The sequence below is a fragment of the Carassius gibelio genome, chromosome B22 (genome assembly GCF_023724105.1).
Source record: "Carassius gibelio isolate Cgi1373 ecotype wild population from Czech Republic chromosome B22, carGib1.2-hapl.c, whole genome shotgun sequence".
Taxonomy (NCBI): Eukaryota; Metazoa; Chordata; class Actinopteri; order Cypriniformes; family Cyprinidae; genus Carassius; species Carassius gibelio.
This window is the reverse complement of record NC_068417.1, coordinates 19857996-19881076: the sequence shown is the minus strand read 5'-3', so window position 1 is coordinate 19881076 and position 23081 is coordinate 19857996. Positions and strand designations below refer to the sequence as shown.

At 34.5% G+C, this 23081-nt stretch overlaps 1 protein-coding gene across 1 annotated transcript in view; it reads right to left on the bottom strand.

The window, feature by feature from the left end:
• The window catches only part of LOC127986808 (uncharacterized), a 353087-nt gene that overhangs the window by 37717 nt on the left and 292289 nt on the right, over positions 1 to 23081 (bottom strand). The gene's annotated exons all lie outside the window — the stretch shown is intronic.

Genomic DNA, 23081 nt, shown 5'->3' with positions numbered 1-23081 from the left:
CTGTTTTTTTATTTATTTCAGAACTAGCCGGGGAGTACCATTCTTTGGATGTCCCAGTGATGAAGAAAAAGTAGAACAGAAGATACCTACACTCACAAAGGCGAAAATTGATTTTGATTGAATTGATTGACTGTTTTATTGATAATGCATTTGAAATCCGTTTGTTTGTCACATTGCGTTAATGAAACAGAAAGCCTGTGCTTATAAGAACTATATTAGCACCTATTTTCCTTGTTGGCAATTGTCTATTAAATGTGTACTATACAAACTAAAATCCCTTAACTTTATGACCTTTTTCATTTATCTAGACAGCAACAGTGTTTTAACATGAAGAACTTTTAAGAGGACACAAACAGTAGGGTGGTGTTAAGGATGTGCGCCTGTATTTATGTAGGCTTCTGTAACAATGCCAACATTATTTGTTCAAAGGACTGTTGTGAAGCTGACATCTGTGCAAGAATTTCTTCATGGCTCCTTTCTGTTGCTAATTCTGACTCCCTCAGAAAATCAAGAAGAGCACTGTCCTGTCCGTCCTGCAGGTGTTTGTTGTAACACTCTCTGAAGCAGCACTTTTCTACATGTAAGGCCTCTGAATTTCAACACCCTCAGCTGTCGCCACAACAGAAAAACTTCTGTCATGCTGGTCACACAATAGGGCATCCATTACTTAAAAAAAAAACAGAAATCTCATTGAGCTGCCACTTGTGCTGCTATTATTGTCTTTCAGCTTTTTGTAAGCATCTTCTAGTGTACCACTTTCTCTGTATTTTTTCTGGGTTTTCTGGGTCTCTGAATTGACTGGACAGCTTACGTGCCATGTCCTTCCAGAATTTTTTTTTCTTTCCTCTGGATGATTTTACTTTGTTCCGTAGTTCATTTCAGAGGGGTAAAATACTTGAGTAATTTTACTTGATTACTGTACTTAAGTACTATTTTGGGGGATTTGTACTTTACTCAACTACAATTTAAACTGACTACTTGTACTTTTACTTGATTTCATTTCTGAAGAAAAAACAGTACTTTTTACTCCTTACAATTTTATTTAATCTTGAAAAGTACATTATATCTTTATTTTATCATATGCACATTAAATATGGTAAACAGAATCTCAAACGTGTGTGCCTGAAGTGAGAACTTATGATTAGTTTTCATGCATTATTTCTACTTTAATTATGACTTTCATTAGGTAAATGTCTGGCTTCAAAGGTTCACCATCAAATCTGAGGAAGCATATTGAGGTAGCAAAGTTGCGTTTTCATTATTTGTTCTGTTTTGATAGAGCCATTAGCTATGTAATATATTAGCTGAATGCTTAAAATTGAGTGCAAATAAAATCAGTGATGAGAATTTAAATACAATTAACTTTTTTGTGGGATTTATTTTTATTTTTATGAAATGTTACAAATCTCCCAAAAAGTGTTTGAATAAACATTATATGCTAAATTTATTGTAATTCGTGTTTCATTATATGAATCATTAAGTAGGAATTTGGACTGTCAGTGAATTTTTATTTTATTTTTTAATCTTAATAATTACATGCTTTTTTCATTAATTAATCTAATTAGTCACAAATAATTGTTTATCAATATTTGCTAAAAAAAAAAAAAAAAAAACTCTAAATGCCCCAAATAAACATTTAAAAGATGAATTGTCCTTTTAGACATTGAATAGACAACACAAATAAAGTGGCCTTTAAAAACGTTAACATTGTATGTTTTAATTCTATGACTCTCCTCATTAATTCAACACATTATTGGATTCTGTCTGGAATATATTTCTAGTCTCTCCATCACATCTTGCTCTTCAAAGGGATAGTTCACCCAAAAATGAAAATTCTCTCACCATTTACTGAACCTCTGTCATCCCAAATGTTTATGACTTTTTATTCACATGAACAAAGTCTATATAATACAAGGGGACAGGCCACTTCAGGAACCACACAAAATGAACTTGACAGTCAAAATTTAAATATTTGTATTTTTCTTACATATTCATATTGTTTCACTTAAGAAGACAGTAATTCATTAACAGGGGTTACATGAGTATCTTTCATATTCTTTGTGCATTTTTGGATGTCCCATACACTTGCGTTATATAAAGATTTTTTTTTTTTTCTAAAACTCTTAGTTTGTGTTCATCTGATAAATGAAAGCCATATATTTATTTATTTATTATTAATTATTTTTTTGGTGTTCCGCTGGATTTCATTTTGTTGTTGTTGCTGTACTAAATATGTGTTTGACCTGTGACATTGCATTTTTGTTCGTTCTCTTCCTTTAACCATTCTTCTGTATTGTTTGTCAGAAAAAAAAAGTACTTCTACTTTTTTAATACTTGAGTTCAATTTAAAGTTGTATTTTTTTACTTTTACTCAAGTATGATTATGACCAGATACTTATACTTTTAATTGAGTAAAACTTTCATTGAGTACTTGTACTTTCAATTGAGTAAAATTTTGTGAGTACTTTTTATAAAAATTTGTTTAGATTTTTGGTAAGTTCACCCTTTTCCTCCAGGTTCTGATGCATTAAATCGATTAAGTACAGTGTTTGCTGGATGTGTTTTTTTGTAAGCCTTAAACTGAAGAGCCAATCAGACTCATCAGAGCTTATTCCTCTTTGGTTCACCTTTAAATAAAATAAAAAAAATGACAATTTGCTTGAATTTTAAAGCAACATTAATCTCTAAATAAATACCACATTTCTATCAGACATGCAGCATTATTTCATTGTAAAGTCTGAGTCTCTTCATGTGTATTGATCACATTTATTTCTCCTCATAGACACAGTAGTGAAGCTCTTCTGTAGATCTTCACCTGATGTTTACTGCTGCTCTCATCATGACATCAAACTAAACTATGATATACAGCATTTATCATCTTTTGGCCATTGACCTCTATCAGGGGCTCTTGGCAATAGATCTTCATCTACTTTGTAAGGTGGAAAAGAAGAGAAAACAATCAGGGTTCAGTGGAACAAAGGGCAAATTAGTTACAATATTCAAGTTACAGTTTTTTTTTTTTTTTGGGGGGGGGGGTAAAAAGAAATTAAATTTACACGATCTCGTATACATTTTTATAAAACAGTATTTGTTTTAAATATAATACATTTAAAACACACATTCACCATTCATACATTTGTCTGTTTGTGTGAATCCTGTTGAGTCACTTTAAAGAGTAACACATGCTAATGATTGTATGTATAATAAAGAACAAATACAAATGTGACTTTGCCTTAAAAAATAAAATAAAAATTTTTGTGTCCAACTATTCACTTAAGTGAGAGAATGCCATGTGATGAGAGGGATAATGTGCAGTAAAAGTCTTAGGCCATTAGTTTTTTCAGCAACACCAAAATAGTTTTAAGTCAGTTATTTCTATCTTTTGCTGTAGTGTGTCAGTAGGAAATGTCAGCTTTTCATTCTAAACATTCCAGATTTTTGTTTGCACAACAGCCAGTGATCTAAACAGAGATCTGACCAGATTCTCATCATCGGTCTGTCTGGAGTGACATGAAGAAACACAACAAACTGAGACAGACTCAATCCAGAAGAACTGTGGAGAGATCTCCAAGACACCTGAAGAACCCGACCTGCAAAGCTAGTACTGCGGAAAGTTTAAGGTGAAAATGCTGCAAAGTGAGGAGGCTGTCAAAATGCCACACATGTAATTTATCAGTTAACTTCTATAAATTAAATCAAATCAACATTTGGGGTGACATTTTTAATTTGTTTGCTATTGTTTGTTTTGTTTGTGTTTTTTGTCATGGGAACACTTACACATTTTTTCAGGTTGCTTTGCAGGAAGGATTCTTCAAGGGTTCTGGAGATGTTGTCACAGTTCTTCTGGATTGAGTCCGTCTCTGTTTGTTGTGTTTCTTCATGTCACTCCAGACAGACTGATGATGATGAAATCAGATCTCTGTGTGCAACACTGGCTGCTGTTAGATTAATTGTAGGAGCCATACAGGTGTAATTGTTATATAATATCTTTTCTATAGTCTACAGTCTTTTCTATAGTTTACTTTCCCACACAGAAGTGGCTATCTATCAAAAGGAAGCAGAGTATACGGAGTATAATTTTGAGTATACTGTAAAGTGTTTTTAATTTTAATTTTTAATTTTAATTAAGTGATTTTAATCATTTTGATTCTTGTGAATGTTCCTCACCTCGATCTCTCCAGTTTACAGCATACATCCCTCAGTGTTTCAGAGACATGCTTCACTCCTGTGTTTTCTATTTTATTCTCACTCAGGTCCAGTTCTTTCAGGTGTGATGGCTTTTATTTCAGAGCTGAAGTCAGGATGAGACACTGTTTGTAATACTGCATTCATCCAAACTGAAGACAGAAAGAGAACAGACAATAAATCAGCAAATGCTATACAGCAACTAATAAACAAGCAAGAGCATGTAAACTTAATGATATGAAACAAACCAAGACAGGAGTATTTGAGGATGTTAGTTACAATCTATGTCTGGATTTGTCCTGACTCAACAAGTGCATTTCATTAATGTTGATTAATATATGGGATTATTGTACAGAATAGAAATAATAACACTTCATCAGATATACAAAGTCTAAAAAAATAAAATAAAATAAAACTCTACACATAAATAATTAAAAGTTATTTAATTTAGAGTGTACAACACATTCTGAATAAACAAAGGTTTAGTGAAATGTACCATAAGTCCAGTATATAGTGCATGCATAATTATTATGCAGGTTTACTTTACCGATTCCAAACCACTTCTATCTTAATAACCTCTATTACTTTTGTTAATAATATTTTATTAATCTTAAATATAATTATTAACCAGGGCTGGAAGTAAAAAAATCTCTTATACTCGTGTGTGCATAATTATTATAAAGCAGGTTTATCTTTTACAGGTAAAATGCATCAAGACATTTAACTCTATTTAAAAAATTATTAAATGCCCACAAGAGGATGCAATACTAATATAATACTAGTAAAACTGTCAGGAACCATTTAGTCTCCAGTTCCACCATTTTCCAGAGCTGCAACCTGAGTCTCCAGAATTACAAGGTTTTATGTTCTCAGAGACTTCAAGAATCAAGAAACACAACCCCCGCTTAAAAAAAAAAAAAAAAAAAAAAAATCACACTCTGATGCTGATAAATACATGAAGAGAATCAAATACAAGAAGGCTTTATGGGCAAACAGACTCTTGAAGGACCAGCACCTCTTCCAGTACTGATTGAGGAATTAATCTTCCAGAATCTGGCAGTAAGTTATTTTTTTATGTCCATCTCCCACCTTGCAAGGCCCGTCTTGCTCATTGTTGTAGCAGCTCACACCATTACTGCATTATGTCTGACTTGAACTGGTGCTGGTCCATCAAGGGTCAATCTCAACCTATCAGTCCATAAATCTTTTTCAAAAATCATGTCTTAATGTATTTCACAACACTAAGTGGGGGTCATCTTTCAGGATTGTTTACCTTTGCAAAGTCCCTGAGAACCTGACACCTTGTACTTTCTCCAGGCAGGTTCAGCTCATCTGCCAAAACTGACCTCAGAAGACTACGGTGGATAGTCCAGACTGCTGAGCGAGTCACTGGTACCACCACTCTCATCCAGAGTGAATAAAAGGGCTGGCAAAAACACTCTGGACCCCTCTCAAGCAATATACACCTGTTTGTAATTTGTGCCTTTTGCCTCGTTTTCTGCTTTTAAAACTGAAGACCTGGAGCAATATAATATAACTAGTATAAACTAGGCAATGATTAATCGTGATTAATCACATCCAAAAATATTGTGTACATAATATATGTGTGTGTACTATATAATATATATGTGTATATGAATACACACACATGTATATTTAGGAAAAAATATGTTATGTTTATATATTTAAATATTTATATATAAAGTATATGCATATAAATATATACATGTAAATAAATTACATTTTTTCAAAATATATAGTCTATGTGTGTGTCTTTATACATAATAAATGTACACTGTACACAAACATATTATATACACAAAAACTTTTATTTTGGATGCGTTTAATCATTGCCCAGCACTAATTAAAACCAAAAATGTATGTACTAATATGTGACTTTTGTTTTAAGCAAGTTCGTTAAATGCTGGTCTTCCTCTAAAAAAAAGGTTCCTGACAGAAACAGTAAACAGCAAGAGAAGGATCTGATGTAACATGCCTCATCTAATGGAGCTCAAATAAAAACAGAGAATATATATATATAATAGGAACTCTTCTCATCTGCTGTGTCATTTATTTTCAACACCATATGTGACACCATATAAATCTGCTTATCTTTTGGCATAATGGAACATTTCATGTGGTTGATAAGCTCAATTGTGTGTTACCAGTCTCGTAAATACTGTTGTGGGTAGCACAATACATGTGAATTTGTTGACTAAGCTGACAGAACTGGTGAATGCAGAAACCTCGTTTGGAAACAAATGTACAGATAAGACTTACAAATCCAGTAGCAGGAAGCCTAGGTCTCCATCCGTTTTGCTACATGTTGCCTCTTTCAGCTCGCACCACCGTCTGATATTGATTCGTTCTCAGGCTCGTGTCCGTTCACTCTTTCATGAGGATCCCAGAATCCAAGATCAAGTTATGAATCAGACCCTGATCACCTGTGAGCACATTACAAAACATTCAGTCAGACGCTTCTCACGGTTCACTGAAAGATTCATGATCAGAGACAAATGTTTTTCTAAATTCATCTGTGTGAGGTATTTCCGATGGCCAGAATATAAAATTATTAAATTATTTTAAGCTCATGATGATTCATTTATTCATTATGACTGGTGTAAAAATTGGCTCTGTAATATATACATATATGTTTATAAGAAATAAAATATTTCACAATCAATACTGCTTATACTTTATTTAATTATTCTTATCTTAGATTTAATTGTGGGTGAGCAATCAATGGTTTAATATTTATTAATACTTAAAGCTGTAATATTAAGTAGTCATCAGTTCTGTAACATTAATAAATATTGAAATATTTAGTTAGAGCTGTAATATCACATTAAATGCTGTAATATTTTATCAGAGCCAAAAAAATGTTGCTGTATTATTTTATTATAGTGTTGTGAAGTTTAATAACAAGCACTTAAATGTAATTGTTATTCCTGCGACATGTAATATTCAGCACAGTTGTGGTCTAGAGGTGAATGTTACTCACAGTGATCAGATTCAGGTGAGAGCTCCACTATCAGAGACAGGAAGTCTGCCAGGAACTGTGTGTTATTCTCAGCCATCTGCAGATGCTTGCAGTATTCTTTATACATAGAGAGAGAGAGAGTGGATGACCATACATTTACACACAACACACATTTAACAGAGGAAATATCATAACAGATAAATGTATGTGTGTAGCTACCTGAGAGCTAGAAACATGTGACCAGCTGACTCAAACAAGTTTGGCAGCAGGAACTGTAAATCTGAGAAAAGCGCAGGAGAGATTATTTAAGATGAAACATCAACATCACTAATCCCACCTAAAACATCATCCGTATTAAATGAAAGACTCACACTGCAGCTGCAGCATGACATCGCTGAGGTCAGCCTGGATGTAATATTCACTGTATGGAGGAAGTACCAGGCCCAGACTGCAGGGGGCGGCGCATGAAATCAAACCATGAGTTAAGCGTGTTTAACATCAAACTGGACGATCTGAACTGTTCAATGGACTCCTACCTGTAATTAGTGTCATTAATGGGCGTCCAGGAGTACATACACGTGACCTTAATGTAGTTTTATCAGACATTTTTCAACATTACTTACGATGTTGCAGAAAATGCACTATTCTTGCTCAATTTCGAAAATGTTCTTCATGGGAACAGATTTGGAGAAATATAGTGTGACATAGAGCCCTATGATTTCCATGAGTGAGAAATGCGGATGGCATCACGGAATCCAGTTATAAACACAGAATTTACTGTATAGCGCGGAATGTAACAGAATTTCACACATTTTGAATGGATACATCAAACAGATTAGTACAGCAAAATAAAAATGTGACATGACATGGACTAATGTCTGTGAATATTAAGCCTCAAAAATATGAATCCTGCAAGTTCTGCTCATCTCTGATGAATGAATAGCACAGACGTGTGGTTTCATTTCTCTAGAACTGCTCTAAAAGTCAGCTCATGAGGATTTTACCATTCCCTTTCACTGTCAAAAAATTTACAGGACAATTACTGTATTTATACAGTATTTTTTTTCCGTTTTCTTAAAATACATACAAAATTGTATAAAATTACAATAAAAATGTGTAATTAAATGTTTAGCTCATTATATTAAAGGTTTATATCCATAATAACAATCTAGCATATTTTCTTGTCATATTAAAGTAAATTTTATTAGTTTTACATTTAATTGTATTACATACTGTATAAACTCTGTAACTGTCTATATATAATTTTAGCAAACTTTTATCATTGCATTAAACAATTCTTAGTCTCTTTCATCTTTGCTCTCTAGATTGAAACTTTCAGTCATGATGTGCCTCTGGCCACAGACACAATCAGTGATGTCACAGAAATTTAAAGCACTTACATGTCAAGAAATCTGACTAAAGTGACATTTAAAAGCCAGGAAAGCTTTGCAATAGTCCAGGCATGATTTAGTCAAACAAGAATGAAAAGAGCAGCAACATGCTTGAAAGTTTTAACCTTGAAGCAGAAACATTTTGCCAAAGTGGTTTAGTGTTCGCTATAATGAGGCAATGCATCAGAAAAGAGATTAACATAAATGAAAGTGAGTAACAATGTACTGTTACATTTTTTATGTCAAATCCTTTACAGCAAAGCAGGGGCATAGCCAGAATTATATTTTTGGGGGGTCCCATCTTAAAATGAGGGGGCAACTCATTATACACACACACACACACACACACACACACACACATATATATATATATATATATATATATATACATACATATATACATACATATATATATACACATACATATATATATACATACATATATATATATATATATATATATATATATATACACTATATCTCTTAACACCTATAAATAAAAACAGCTTAACACCTGTTCACATTTAAAACAGCATATTTACTTCACCATTTCAGCAGAACAGTCATAACAGCCCACAACAGCTCTGTGATTATTACCTTTTACATGAGTCTACGAGGGCAATTATTAAATGATGTCATCATACTCAGTCCAGAAAATCCACCAATTTACGTTCGAAAAACAGAAGAATATATACAGCATAAGCAAATATATACCGCATAAAATCACAGCATTTTTACTTCACTGTTTCAGCAGCATAACAGCATACAATAGCTAAGCGGCTATAATTCAAACCATGGGATTACCTTTTACATGAGAAGGCGGATCTACGGGGGCGATTATTATTGAACTATAATCAAGCCATGTGAACTCATTGTACCATTTTGGGGAAAAGCAACGATTCTTTCCGGCAAACTCAATGCAAGTAAATGCGGTCATCACTGGTTGTGAATGCGATTCATCAATTGCAGACAAATCATTGGGAATTATGCTGATCTGTGTCGTGGAAGTCTCACCGCTACACTCCTGTGATGAAATAGGCGTTTCTGTGTCCTGAGAAGCCTCAGGTGCCACTTCACTCGCTGTCGCAGAGCTTTTTTGAAAAAGCGTAATATTGTACTTTGCGTGACAGCTGCCATTGTCACCGAATATTAATGAACTTTCAAGCGAAGATGACGGCGTCAGTTATGCACAACACGTGACATAGGCTAATCAAATCAAGTTTGAAAACAGCCGCATTTTACCGTGTAACATTTCGATTGGTCAATCTATCAATCAGACTGACAAATCAACATTTCCTTATTTTACTTATTTTATTTTAAGCAATCGGAAATCTGAGGGGGCCGGACATGTAAATGAGGGGGCCAAGGCCCACACAGGCCCCCTCGTGGCTACGCCACTGCAGCAAAGGCATACTAGAAAATAAAGCATTTTATATTAATTTCCTTCTCTCATTTCTTTAGGAAATAAATGCTTAGTTCACCCCCAAAAATAAAATGCTTGCATTTACTGACCCTCAAGTTGTTCCAAAACTGTACGAGTTTATATATTCTGCTGAACACAATAGATGATTTTATGAATAAAAGAAAGAAACTCATATGGTTTTGGAACAACTTGAGGGTGAGTAAATGATGACAGCATTTTACATTTTTGGTGGAAAAAAACAGGAAACAAGATCATATGAACATGTACAAAATTAAATGTGATTTAATTTCAGGTAAAACAGTTCAAACATGCATTTTAGTCTGAGACTACAGGCTTAAGCCTAGCCTGTGAAACCTGAGGTACATGTAGTAACTTGTATAATTACAATATTATATGAATGTTGAATGGAGGATGACAGCAGCAGGGAGAAGACTTTATGTGAACTTGACTTAATTATTCATCTCTACTTCAAATTAAACTAATGGCTTATTATTTTTTATGAAAACAAACAGTTAGTAAATGAAAGACAACATATACACATGACATGTATATCACATAACATCTAATTGCGATTTTTTTGACAGATATTGCGGCTGTGATTTGATTTGTGATTTTACTTTTGCAAATTCAAGCTTTAGCTTAATATTGTCAATAGTGTGCACAGTATGAGTTTCGATAACCTGCTGAAAAAAAACCCCCCCAAACAATAGAAACTAGCACTTTTTTTTTTTTTTTTTTTTTACATTAAAACAATTACAAAATTCCTTTTTGTAGTGTGTTTTGGGCATTATTCCCATATGCAATAGAATCGATCAAATACCAGCAGACAACATTATTGTTCACATTAAAACCAATATAATTCCCAGTATAACTCTTAAATCTATTAAATTGTCTATTGTATTTTGGGATGGGTTCTATTGTTTATTTTTTTCAGCTGGGGATATTACTTTACATAATTTACTTAATTACTGAATTTCACAGGAATATGATGATTTGTTTTTAAGTATTTAGGATTTTAAGAACGAGTGGGAAATGTGCTGCGAACATGCATTATAAACCTCTTTCAAATTAGAATCTGTTGGGAAGAAGCGCGTCCACGATCCGAAAATCACCATCAGCAGCACCAGGCAGACACGCATGAGCCCATCTCGTCATCTTCCATGAAAACTCAGTCCAGCAGCACAGATATCCTCACGGTAAACCAGTTAGGCAGAATATACAGATATAACGTGGTAGTAATCGCTGTTTTTGTCTGAGAAGTAAAAATGAAGGAAAATGAAGAGATGCCGGAGGGCGAAAGATACAGCGCATGATGGTGATGCCGTGCACGCGCGCCCGCGAAACCTCACAGATCTGCGCGCGACCCCATTCATTTCCAAAACACTCTGAAACAAAAACCTTGCGAAAACACGCCCACTTAATATTAATTAATTCAGATATTTGTATTCGTATTTAAGAAATAAAAAGGCTCGAACAAACCTCACATGTTCCAGAAAATAGTTGAAGGGTGCACTGTAAAACCCGACAAGTTAACTTAACTCAATCCGTTTGAGTAAACAGATTGCCTTGATTTAAACCATGTAAGTTTTAAAACTTTGCATTCAAGTAATTAAGTGATTAACTAAGTGCTGATTGAGAATTAGTGATGAACAGCTGTTAACAAACAGAATCACTGAAGAAAAGAGAAACACAAGAACTACTACAACTGACTTCAGACACAGACTTAGATGAAATCAACTGAAATAAAATACATGAAATCTCTCAAGATCTGATTAAAAAACCCCACAAACAGCATCACCAGCTCCACTTATTAATAACCAGACTGACTTTATTTCTGTCAGACGTCTACAGAAGATCTTATTGAGAATGAACTAAGGTTTAGATGTTGATTTATTGTTTCATTTGAAGTAACCATGTTAAAGATCAGTGTTTGCTTTAGTTGGGCTCTTGACCCTTGATTTCTGTCTTAGTCTTTTCTCTGGCTGTTATAACCGTGTGTTTCTAAAACATATTTGTTGTAGCTCAAAAACCCAAAAGAAATGCCATCAGGTGTTAACCTGTACCTAGGTGTAGGTTGTTATACTTTATATTGGTGATGATAATCATCAATTATTGAGCTGTACGGAGTCTAATCTCTGATGAAATAGGTGTTGTGTAATTTGATTGATTATCATAAAAGTGATTCTAAGAGGAAGTGGTTCTGTGATAATCAGTTAATATGAATGACTTTTCAAACAGTGTGGTCTTCTATTGTGTCAAACAGTCACACAAAGACATCAATAATCAGATTATGAACCTCAACAATGGTGACCATAAAAAAAAAAAAAATTGCTGCAGAGCATGCTGGGAGCCATAGATGAAATTTGTACTACTTCATCAGAGATTAGACTCTGTATGGATCAATAATTGTGAATAATAATGAATAATTATCATCACCAACATAAAATACAACAACCTACACCTAGGTACAGGTTAACACCTGATGGCATTTCTTCTGGGCTTTTGAGCTACAACAAATGTGTTTCAGAAACACACGGTTATAACAGCCAGAGAAAAGACTAAGACAGAAATCAAGGGTCAAGAGCCCAACTAAAGCAAACACTGATCTCTAACATGGTTACTTCAAATGAAACAATAAATCAACATCTAAACCTTAGTTCATTCTCAATAAGATCTTCTGTAGACGTCTGCCAGAAATAAAGTCAGTCTGGTTATTAATAAGTGGAGCTGGTGATGCTGTTTGTGGGTTGTTTAATCAGATCTTGAGAGATTTCATGTATTTTATTTCAGTTGATTTCATCTAAGGCTGTGTCTGAAGTCAGTTGTAGTAGTTCTTGTGTTTCTCTTTTCTTCAGTAATTCTGTTTGTTAACAGCAGCTGTTCATCACTAATTCACAATTATCACTCAGTTAATCACTTAATTACTTAATTGCAATGTATATCTTCTTTCAGTGAACTCAACTGAATTAAGTTCAGAGTACTCATAACTGTTAGTTTTTTCAACTTAAACGGTTTAAGGCAATCGGTTTCCTCAAACGGTTTGAGTTAACACAACTTGTAGTTTTAAGGATATCTGTTTACTCAAACCGTTTGAGTTAAGTTTACTTGTCGGGTTTTACAGCGTGTAAATTGAACATAATGTACATTTTGTTTTGAGAGAAATTTGCAACTATATTTGGAAATATTGTAGGCCTACTAGTCATTCGAATTGTGTATAATTTGCTTATTTAATTCAATATTACAAACTTACCATTAAATGAAGTTAATTAGTAGATCCATGCATAGAATTCTTTGTAGGCCTACTAATGATAATATTCTTTGCATAATCTGTAGGCTACACTAAAGTCTCAGCAGTGATGATGATCAGGGAATATGGAGGAGCACAGAGATGAATAATGCATCACAGCAGGAAAATCAATCATACAGAGATTAAAATACAAGCTCTGCTGAAGGTCTATGGTTTGGTCACTACAGTGACACGCTGAGCTGTTTCTTGTACTTCAGTGTGATGTGTGTTGACCTCTAGCGGTGAACTCGAGGAACTGCAGATGTGACTGTTTCAGTTTCAAGTCTACAATTTTAAGCAGGAAAATATTGACATCTGCTGTATCTCCAATTATATTGATAGCTGACTATTGAACTAATAAACTATTCAAACTAAATATGATCAAGTTTTTTTTTTATTTGTATAGTTACAATATTCCAACAATTTACAGTACAATAAAAGAGAAAACTAAAATCACTAAACAAAAAGCATTCAATGTACAATCAGAACTAGTGACTGAAAGCACATAATATGCTACATGAATTCTAACTTGTTAATATTAGTGTAGGTTGATGTGGAAGAAGAGATTCATCCACAACTCTTACATCAGTCAAAGCTTGTCTTATGTACAGAGACATGTTTCTCATGAGACAGACACAGAACTTACAAAAACATATTTAAATAGTGTGAGTGACATGACATTCAGCCAAGTATGGTGACCCATACTCAGAATTTGTGCTCTGCATTTAACCCATCCAAAGTGCGCACACACACAGAGCAGTGAACACACACACACACACACACACACACACACACACACACACACACAGAGCAGTGGGCAGCCATTTATGCTGCGGCGCCCGGGGAGCAGTTGGGGGTTCGGTGCCTTGCTCAAGGGCACCTAAGTCGTGGTATTGAAGGTGGAGAGAGAACTGTACATGCACTCCCCCCACCCACAATTCCGTCCGGCCCGAGACTAGAACTCACAACCCTTCGATTGGGAGTCCAACCCTCTAACCATTAGGCCACGACTTCCCACGATCAGAAGGGATAAACAGTCTGTATATAAAATGTAAGAGAAAAGTAATGAAAAACATACATAAATGTAAAATAAAACAATGGTATAAAGAAATATAAATATGACACAGGACCACTGATTTTTAAAATGATTCTATTATAGATCACTGATTTGAATCTGTCTACATGTGGACCATAATATTTACATTTTCATTTTAGACTTTCAGTTTATGTCATTTGATATAGAAGTGCTAAACTACATTCACAGTCATGATCAGCAATATTTTAATTACTTCATTATGGAAGAGTTTAATCTTGACATCATGATGAAGGTCTTATAGACTTGTATTATTAATAATCCAGCTCTTCTGAGCGCTCATCAGATTCGAGTCCCTTCCGTTTCAGCTGTAAAAAAAGAAAATAGCATTAAAATAAATAGAAAAACAACATTAAACATTCACCATTACTCTGTGTTTCTATTAATGCTGCATTATTTAATTTGAAAGTCTAACACTTCCATGTGTATGCAGTATTAATCATTTTTAAATAGTAATATATATATATATATATATATATATATATATATATATATATATATATATATATATATATAAAACAGAATAATAACTTCAGATTTGTTAAAGCCGTGCTATTTGAAGCTGTAAGTTTGGCATTGTTTATATCAATTGCTTGCTGTTTAGCAACATCTCACCAAAATTATCATCACACATATTGATTTATAACAGTACTATAGTGAGAACCTTCTGAGGATTCCTCATCTGATCATGACTTGTGTTGTTCTGTTGATTTCACAGGATCCTCTTGAGCTTTAGACCAAGGTAACAATCCACTAATGTAGTTCAAACCAGCTCTCAAGAACGACTGTTTTTTCTTCAGACTGTAAGGAGGAATCAGAAGAGAGCAACAGTGTTGAGTAGAACAAGTTGAAAATTGTTTACTATATTTTAATTATTACAAGGTAGACCGTAACAAAAATATTTGTTTAATTTTTGAAATACATTTAAACAAGTTACATGATGTTTGTCTGTTTTTTGTTAGTGTGACAGCGACACATGGATGTTTTCTCACCTCAGTTCACAGTTTGAGTCTCGTAGCACATCAATGAGCTTCTGCTCTGAGTCTCCTATTTTATTATTACTCAGATCAAGCTCTTTTAGAAACTGCAGTGCTTTTGTTTCAGCCAAAGACTGAATTAAAGAAGAAACATCTGTAATGCCACAGTCATTTAGACTAGAAAGAGAAAGACAAGCAGACAGAGGAAGAAAATTATTTTCCCTTTAACACAGAGAGTGATATTAACCCAGAGGACACAGACACGTTTGTCATTTCTTAGCATCATTTTTTAGTCAAAATCACAATCACTTCAACGGGAAACCATGTGAAGAGGAATTTCAACTATTGGCTTTCCAGTGGCAGAGTCATTTAGGGTTTCCCATTCATTATTTAAATTATGGAGGCCCACCATAGTCTAATTTGTCCCACCATAGTTTGATAATGAACCAAAAATATTATTTTAAATAATATTTAATATATTACAATTTTTAAAATAAAAAGTAATATAAACTTGCACTGTGGCTTCAGCAATGTATGTATTACTCTCAGACAGACAGTGAACTGCTGTGAGTGAAGGAGACAGACTGAATGAATCTACAGTTCACTCTCTGACACTAGATGGAGATCAAGGAACAGAGGTTTCCCCCGAAAACCCCCAGAAACAAAACACAGCAGACTGCACCACTTTCTGTTCCTGACATCACCTTTCACAGAGAAGGAAGCCAAAAATATTTACATGTTTTCAATCAGCTATTCAGATTTTATCTGTCTATCAAACAAGACTAAGGGCCCTATTTTAACGATCTGAAACGCAAGCGTCAAAGCGCGAAGCGCAAGTAACTTTGTGGGCGGGTCTCGGCGCTGTTGCTATTTTCCCGGCGGGATAAATGGCTCTTGCGCCCGGCGCAAATCTAAAGTGGGTTGGTCTGAAGTAGCTTCATTATTCATAGGTGTGGTTTGGGCGTAACGTGAAATAAACCAATCAGAGCGTCATCCAACATTCCCTTTAAAAGCAGGGGCGCAAGTTCCATTATGGATTGCTATTATTGTGGCGTATTTACCAGGCGCACGCCAGGAGCGGTTCACAGCCGAGGAGACAGATGTTCTTGTAAGAGCAGTGAAAGACAGAGAAGTTGTGTTGTATGGGGATGGGAGAAACCCACCCAAAATACACCACAATGATTTCCGTCATCTCATGTGTTAATATTTTTTTTAGTGTAACAATTTATGATATGCAAAAATAACTGTTGCATCTGTGTAGATTACATGAGCAAAGTGTATGCGCGTTGTGCACGCTATACATTATGGTCAAGCATGCGCCCTTAAAATAGCATAATGAACAACGCGCAACGCGCCCCCGACTTTAGACTAGGTTTTTTCTGGTCAGTGGCGCAATTGTTTAATGGAACAGCAAAATAGCACCAGGGATTGTTTGCGCCGGAACACGCCTCCTTTTTTGCGCTGAACCGCCCAGGGAGCGCAAGTTCATTCACTAGTTTAGCGACGTGCTTCTGTGGAGGGAAAAGCGCGCTTTGCGCGGGTGCAAAATAGGAATGACACATGCGTCGGTGTACAAAGTCAATTGCGCTGGGTGCAAGATAGGGCCCTAAATGTTTAAAGACTTAATATTTTTTTTTTTTTTACTAAAACATTTTTACATTTTAATCTGGACTAAAACATGCCAGAAAATATATATTTAAAAAGGTTCTGTATTATATTATTTAATTTTATAGCTGTGTTCTTTTGAACTTTAATCTGATTGAAACATTTGATTAATTTTACCATTTTGTTTACTGTTTTATTGTATTTTCAAAAGCACTGTTATGCTTATTCTTGTTATTTTCTGTTAATGTTATAATATCATTACAGTTACTCTGAACACAAACATCATTTCTTGTATTAAACATAATATTCTTGTATTAAACTAATTTCTTTTTTACTCTCCTCTTCTTACACTCGTCTGGTGTGAGCCGCATGTTCTTCAGGAGTTTGTCTGTTACTGTTACCCTGCTGTTGTTCACTCTGTTGCCTCACCATTTTTATTAAAGTGTCTTATAATTACACATTTATTCATGAATATTACTGAGGTTCTTTGTGCCACAGCACACATTTAAATATAATCAGTAATGAAATAATAACCTGCCATGTGTTTGGTATCTGTCAGGTGTTTATAACAAACTTTCATCAGTTCATAAAACACAACAGGAATTATTAATATACTATACACAAATACTATATTATTTATTATTTATATACAAATATAATGTTAACTCAGACTCTTTGTGAGATGTTGAGTGAAAGTGTTATAATTAAATTGCAATGTTGAAATGATTTTAAGCATTTTTAAGCATGATCCTCACCTCAATCTCTCCAGTTTAAAGTGTGAATCCTTCAGTATTTCACATAAGTGCTTCACTCCTTTGTTTTCTATTTTATTTCCACTCAGGTCCAGTTCTCTCAGGTGTGATGGGTTTGAACACAGAGCTGAAGTCAGCATGAGACACTGTTTCTCTTTAATACTGCATCCACACAGACTGAAGACAGAAAGAGAAAAGACATCGAATCAGATCCATGTAAAGTTTATGTGAGTTAAATGCATCGCAACAAAATTTCATATACAGTAGCACATTAATATACCAACAGAACTATAAACCAATTCCTAACCAGGATTTGAGGATAGCTACTAAATTCAACCCAAGTTTAGACAATCATCACTCAGTCAAAATGTTATAAATATAGAATTGATTGAAACATTTCAATTGACCTTTCACATTTTTAATGTGAGAAAAATCACAGGTGTTTACTTGGGTTTATGAAATCGTGCTCTGGACAAAGTTCAAATGAGGATAGAAAATTATATTTTACAAACATTTATGACGAGAAAAGTTATTTGGGAAATGTATTATTTTAGCTCAAAAAGATCAAATGAGCAAATGATCGAATGATGTCACTGCAGCATGTATCCATGGTAACGCTCAGCTGCGTAATGACAGTTAACGGTCCTCCTGGTGATTGTTTTAATTGCGTTTTCGCTTTTGTTGGTCGAAAAAGTTATTTATACTTTTATATTTGTAGACATTAATGCTTACATTTTATGAAAAGTTGACCTTTATAAATGTTTGCTGAATTCATCTCGTACAGCTGCTGACGTTAGGCTATGTGAACACTTTCGATGCTAACGTTAGCATGTTAAGCTGAAATGATTAAACAAGTTAAATAAGTTAAATATTATATACTATTTAACTTATACATGTACTCATATCACATACACAGCAGCTACAAGTTCCTTAAGGCAAACCGTCAAAATAAAAGTTGTGAAGAAACTGTCAAAAATATATTACTATTAGCAGTCTTAAGACTCGCTGTAATAACAATGTTATTAATTATAATATATATGAATAATTCTTTATTTTTAAATGAATAATCTCATTTGTTTTCCGTTTAATTTTAACAGTAAACCTCTGTTGTGCAGCACTTTATTTGCCAAAAAAATAAAAATAAAAAGATTTTTCAGTTGATTAGGATAAATTAAATTGTTTTATGCCTTCATCTGATTACCAGAAAAATTTAAAACAATTTTTTATGGCCCTATTATTGTTTAAAAAAGGACCTTATAAAAAAAAAAAAAAAAAAAAAAAAAAAAAAAGGTTTTAAATACAGGCCTGTGGCTCTTAATTTATTTTTATAAATTCACCATTATAAACTGATTTTCATTTCTTATTTTTAGAAATTTCAATAGCATTTGTATAAAAAAAACTATATTAACTGATCATACAAAAAAAAAAAAAAAAAAAGAAGAAGAGAGAATCGAATTGTAATTGAATCAGAAATCTGTTTAACTAAACAGTTATTTTTAATCTCTCTGTAGCTGCTGTACAGTATAATGATACTAACGCTAGTATTTCCAGTTTGCATTGTGGGTTCATCAGTAGATCACTGAGGCTTTTCACTCCAGAGTCTCCAAGTTCATTCCCACTCAGGTCCAGTGCTCTCAGATGTGAAGGGTTTGATTTCAGAGCTGAAGTCAGAGCTGAACAATCATCAGCTTTTATATCACAAGACCTTAACCTGCATTCAGAGAAAAGAGATAAATATTTATTTTCATTCTGTTACAGTAAAATGCCAAAACACTAATTTGTTAGTTACATGTGATTGTTCCTCACCTCAGTCTCTCCAGTTTAAAACATGGATCCTTCAGTATATCATAAAATTTATTCACTCTTGTGTGTTTAAGTTCATTTCCACTCAGGTCCAGTTCTCTCAGGTGTGATGGGTTTGATTTCAGAGCTGAAGTCAGGATGAGACACTGTTTCTCTTTAATACTGCATCCACACAGACTGAAGACAAAAACAGAAAGGACAATGGTTCAGATCTTTGATGGCCATCTTATAAAAGAGCAACAGTAGGCATATAGTCTTCAATATAGTCTTTAGTTGCCATAGTTTAACTGAATTAATTATTTTTAAGTTCCAAATACCAGAAGCTGTTGTTTTCTTCTCATTCATTTTTTTTAAACTAGAGACATACACTTTTTTATCTCTCATTTGTTGTTGCAGTAAATGTGAATCTTCTAATATTTCTGCAGAACATGTACACAACCAGTACAATTATCAAATACTTTAAATTCAACTCGATTATTTCCTAATTACAGTGTGTCTACACATTACACAACAGCCACAACAGCTAAAGTCTGTCTACACTTGACGTGACAAAGTGACATTGAAAATCATTATAAATTTGTGTCAGAATGTCATAAATAGAGCACAGAGGCAGTTTACTGTCAGGTATTTATCGTGTTGTGCCACATCCAGTGTAGATAGTATAATAGATTCTATTGTATTTTGTCATGTTCCAGTGTTAGACACATATTACGTTTGAGCAGTAGAGAAAAAAAAAAGAGTTGCAGTACAGATGCAGTGCTACAGTTTAAATACTGTAAACTGGGCCTGTTTAACTAAACAGTTATTTTTAATCTCTCTGTAGCTGCTGTACAGTATAATGATACTAACGCTAGTATTTCCAGCTTGCATTGTGGGTTCATCAGTAGATCACTGAGGTTTTTCACTCCAGAGTCTCCAAGTTCATTCTCACTCAGGTCCAGTTCTCTCAGGTGAGATGGGTTTGATTTCAGAGCTAAAGTCAGGATGAGACACTGTTTCTCTTTAATACTGCATCCACGCAGACTGAAGACAGAAAGAGAACAATGAATCAGATCTATGAAGATCATCTAGGGTTTCGGAGGATATTTATCGTTTGTCTGACTGTAATTTGTCATCTAAAAGTCACACATTTAATTCTCTTGAACAGTATTTACATTATAAAGCATTACTTCTATTCCAGATGCATTTGCTTCTCGTCAGTTTTAAGACTCTTCTTCTGTCAATGTCATCTTCAGCTCATCGGGGAAAATGTGTTCCCAGCAACATACAGTAAGCTTTCCTTAGTTAACTACATTAGTTAATATGAACTAATGATGAAAATTACTTCTACTGCATTTTTTAAATAAAATGTTTTATCTCTTATCATTACACACTGTGAACTGACATAAACAAGCAATGAACATTAAAGATTAATCAAATGTTTATTCATTAAAGTAGTGCTGTATGTGCTTGCTGCAATTTATACAAATAAATAAATAAATACAAACTGTGCCTGAAATTAAGCAGGACAGAAGGATAAAGGTGAACATCAGATGATAAAGACTGGTGGCCGATCTGTTGGTTCATCATTAAAGGGGGGGTGAAATGCTATTTCATGCATACTGAGTTTTTTACACTGTTAAAGAGTTGGATTCCCATGCTAAACAAGGACAAAGTTTCAAAAATTAAGTTGTACGTTTGAAGGAGTATTTCTGTTCCAAAAATACTCCTTCCGGTTTGTCACAAGTTTCGGAAAGTTTTTTTCGAGTATGGCTCTGTGTGACGTTAGATGGAGCGGAATTTCCTTATATGGGTCCTAAGGGCACATCTGCCGGAAGAGCGCGCTCCCGTAGAGCAGGGCAGAGACATTCACTGATCAGAGCGAGAGTGTCGCGTAATGTCACTAAAGAAGTGTGTTTTTGGTTGCTAGGGCAAGACAACCTTGCACAGATTACCAAAAGAGAAACAGCATTAAGGGACCAGTGGATGGAGTTTATTTTTACAGAGCATCAACGGAGTTGTGCAAGTGTTTGTGTTTGTTCCCTGCATTTCGAAGATGCTTGTTTTACAAACAAGGCCCAGTTTGACGCCGGATTTGCACATCGTTTATTTCTTAAGGATAATGCAATCCCAACGAAAAAGGGTCACGATCGTGTGTTGGAACCGCAGGCGGTGAGTAAAACTGCTTCAAATATCTCTGTGTTGTTAACTTAGCTATCGGCGCGTAAGCACATCAAGTAAACAACATGCGATGTTGGCATCAAACTGCACTTTCCACATGTAACGTTACAGCTTAAAAAAAAAAAAAAAGACGACATAAAGTGGAACTTAGTCATTTTCCAAAACCGCTAAGCAAATATATACAGTTTCAATACATACTACATAGAGACGTCCTGCTGTAGTCGTTGCTGATGCTGCTCTTGTTAAATTTCAGCCTCCAGATCTGATTCTGGATCATAAATATACGCTGAATCTGACTGTTAGCCATGGTTTGTTTTGGTTAGTTTTGTCCTCACGGTAAAGTCACAGCTTCCAAACGCTCTCAACGCAAAAGCCTACTCGCGCTCGTGATTCTTTAGCTCCGCCCACACGTCACGCCTCCAGCCGCTCATGTTTTTCCGGGAAAAATCGGTACAGACTATCTTTCTCTTATGAATATAATAAAACTAAAGACTTTTTGGAGTTATGAAAGATGCAGTACTACTCTATAGGTACTCGAGATTAACAGGATATTGAGTGAAAACGAGCATTTCACCCCCCCCCCCCCCCTTTAATTTGCTTTGTTCTGAAACAGACACTTAATTGTTGAAATGTTGCATTTGTGTTTTGAGGAGTTTGTGAGTTCTGGAAAAACCTTGCTCTCCCTCTACAGTAACTGAAATAATTAATAATGATCCATGATCAAAGTGACTTAGCCTTCTGTTTAAAGCTAACTGTCATTTTCTGAAAATTATTTGTTTTTAGTGGCCTGTTTAATTTGAATACTTCACATTGTGGTTGTGACACCTCTGGCTCAAACTAATGAGAAAATGTATTAATCAAGTAAATATTAAATCATGTAATACACTCACATCAGTGTGTGTAGTGTACAGTGTTTATCCTGCAGTAGAGCAGCGATCTGATTCACTTCTGTGTCTCCTAGCTTCTGTTCACTCAGATTCAGTTCTCTCAGGAGTAACGGGTTATTACCCACAATTCCAATCAAAAACTGACAGGCTTCTTCTGCAGCAGGACCCAAAAACCTGGAAAAGGTAAAGCAGGATTCATTTTAATTCTGAAATAAATGTACACTGCCTTACAAAACATGTTAATAAAACATTATTCATTATTTTTCCTAATGACAAGCTCTATTTAGCTCTATTGCAGAAACCGTGCAAATGTCATGAGGAGCAGAAGGGCAAAATATCTTTCTAGACACCAAATGAAACTACGTTGTATTCAGAAAAAGTTACTGACAAACTACTGATTATCAGAGCATTTAGTGGCTCAGAATGTCTATTTGAACAGAACTGTAGCTTACAACACAACAGTCTGTCGCCAACAAGACAGTAGCTCAGATGCACCAAATCAAAGCTTATCGTATTACTGAAATAGTATTATGTATGAA